Below are 3,038 nucleotides of genomic sequence, written 5' to 3' on the forward strand. Positions count from 1 at the left end.
GGCGGGGTCTTGAGCAACTGCTGTTGGGTGCTCTCAGGGGGCCCCTCCACACCCCCAGGCCGACCTCCAGGGGCTGCCCCCGGCCCCTGGGGCAGCCAGCACCCCCTCGCCGTCAACCCTCTCTCCCCGTTGGGACTTTGAAACTTTTCTGACCGTGCGAGCTTCATCGGACGGGAAGGGGGCGACCTGCGGGCTCTGCCCGGCCTCCCGGGGTCCCTGCCCGGGCCCCGTGGGAGGTACAGGCAGGGTTTCTCACCGACTACCCGTAGGCACTCTCAGGGGGCCCTCCGCGCCCTCAGGCCGCCCTCCCCGGGCTTCCCCCGGGTCCGCGGAGCAGCCCGCCACCCCTCGCCGCACCGTGTCTCGCCCCCGTTGGGACTTTGAAACTTGGCTCGCCGTGCAAACCTCTCCGGGGGACAGAGGGAGAGACCTGCGGGCCGTGCCCGGCCTCCCGGGACACCCTCCCCGCAGCGCAGGCGGCTCGGACGGGGTTTTCAGCGAGTGCTGGGGGGGGTGTCTTCGGGGGCCCCCCGCGGGCCCCCCGGGGCACCTGCGCGGGGTGGCCCCTGCTGCCAGGCACCCACTCCCTATCGACCATCCAGCCCCCCTACATACATCTGGCGGGGGTGCTTTTTTGAGTTCCCCCATTTTGGCAACTTGGCACCTCCTATGGGGAAACCGGCAGAATCATGCCGACCTCCTGGAACTCCGGCTCGGCCTGGAGCCGCCGGTTTGTCCCCTTCCCGGTTCTCAGGCATTTTCGGACTTTGTCATTTTTTCAGCACTCTGTCAATGCGGCCAGCGGGAGCTGCCGCGGTCTGTGCCCAGGCACCAGGCTCTCCAAACGGACGCCGGCGGAGGGTCAGGGGGTGTCTCGGCCAGATACTGTAAAACACTCAGGGGGTGCCCAGGCACCAGGCACTCCAAACGGACACCGTCGGAGGGTCAGGGGGTGTCTCGGCCAGATACTGAAAAACACTCAGGGGCGCACGGGGGCTGCACAGGGCCACCCCAGGCGGCTCCCCCGGGCACCCGGGCGGCCATATTGGCGGCTGGGACCCCCTATTCAGCAAACGCCAGGGGGCGCTCAGGGGCGCACGGGGGCTGCTCCACTCGCCCCAGGCCGGCCTCCCTGAGGCGGGCACATTAGCGGCTGAGACCCCCTCTCCACCAAAGACCGGGGGGCGCTCAGGGACACACGGGGGCTGCTCTACTCGCCCCAGGCGGGCACATTAGCGGCCGAGACCCCCTCTCCACCAGAGACCGGGGGGCGCTCAGGGACACACGGGGGCTGCTCCACTCGCCCCAGGCCGGCCCCCACTGGTACCCGGGCGGCCATATTGGCGGCTGAGACCCCCTCTTCAGCAAACGTCAGGGGACACTCAGGGACACACGGGGGCTGCTCCACTCGCCCCAGGCCGGCCTCCCTGAGGCGGGCACATTAGCGGCTGAGACCCCCTCTCCACCAGAGACCGGGGGACGCTCGGGGACACACGGGGGCTGCTCCACTCGCCCCAGGCCGGCCTCCCTGAGGCGGGCACATTAGCGGCTGAGACCCCCTCTCCACCAAAGACCGGGGGGCGCTCAGGGACACACGGGGGCTGCTCCACTCGCCCCAGGCCGGCCTCCCTGAGGCGGGCACATTAGCGGCTGAGACCCCCTCTCCACCAAAGACCGGGGGACGCTCAGGGACACACGGGGGCTGCTCCACTCGCCCCAGGCCGGCCCCCACTGGTACCCGGGCGGCCCTATTGGCGGCTGAGACCCCCTCTTCAGCAAACGCCAGGGGACGCTCAGGGACACACGGGGGCTGCTCCACTCGCCCCAGGCCGGCCTCCCTAGGTACCCGGGCGGGCACATTAGCGGCTGAGACCCCCTCTTCAGCAAACGCCAGGGGACGCTCAGGGACACACGGGGGCTGCTCCACTCGCCCCAGGCCGGCCTCCCTAGGTACCCGGGCGGGCACATTAGCGGCTGAGACCCCCTCTCGACCAAAGACCGGGGGACGCTCAGGGACACACGGGGGCCGCTCCACTCACCCCCAGGCCGACCTCCAGGGCCTCCCTCCCGGCCCCTGGAGCAGCCAGCGCCCCCTCGCCCTCAACACTCTCTCCCCCGTTGGGACTTTGAAACTTTTTCTGACCGTGCAAGCTTCATCGGACGGCAAAGGGGGCAAGCTGCGGTCCGTGCCCGGCCTGCTGGGGTCCTGCCCGGGGACATCGGAGGCTCAGCCAGGGTCTTGAGCTACTGCTGGTAGGTGCGCTTTGGGGGCCCTCCGCAGCCGCCCCGGGCCACCCCTGCAGCCAGCACACTGCTGCCAACAGCCCGCCGCTCTCCCACACCAGCCAGCCCCGTCTGCACACATCTGCCGGGGGTGCTTTTTTGAGAAACACTGTCACTTTGTCAAAGACCGCACACCGCTCGTTCCCTTATACCCCGACAAGGTGTTCGTGCTGACGTTTTGCGAGGCCTTATTTTACCGTCGTCGGCGCTATCAGGGGAAACGGGCCCGCTCCTTCCGCCCTCCTGGAACCCTGGCTCGGCCCGGAGCGACCAGGATTACCCTCATACCGGTTCTCACCACCTGCATCGACACGCGGCTCTGCCCCGGCCGCCGCAGCTCTCGCCGGCCCGGCCGGGTCCGCACCCCTGGCCGGCACGCCTGGAGCGTTTGGACTTTGTCGTTTTTTTCTCCAAGAGTCGCCTCTGGCACATGCCATGGACTTCAGCAGGGGCTGCTCCCCGCCCCCTGGGTGTCCTGCCCGGGCACATCGGAGGCTCAGCCTGGGTCTTCAGCCCCTACTGGTAGGTGCGCTTTGGGGGCCCTCCGCAGCCGCCCGGGGCCCACCCCTGCAGCCAGCACACGGCTGCCAGCAGCCACCACACAGCTGCCAAACAGCCCGCTCTCCGTCACCCCCCAGCCCAACTCTGCATACATCTGGCGGGGGTGCTTTTTTGACTTCCCCCCTTTTGGCCTATGGGGAAAAGCCAGGGGGAAAACCTCCAGAGTCAGGCCGACCTCCTGGAACTCCAACCCG

The sequence above is a fragment of the Eleutherodactylus coqui genome, unplaced genomic scaffold (assembly GCF_035609145.1).
Source record: "Eleutherodactylus coqui strain aEleCoq1 unplaced genomic scaffold, aEleCoq1.hap1 HAP1_SCAFFOLD_272, whole genome shotgun sequence".
In the NCBI taxonomy this organism is placed as follows: domain Eukaryota; kingdom Metazoa; phylum Chordata; class Amphibia; order Anura; family Eleutherodactylidae; genus Eleutherodactylus; species Eleutherodactylus coqui.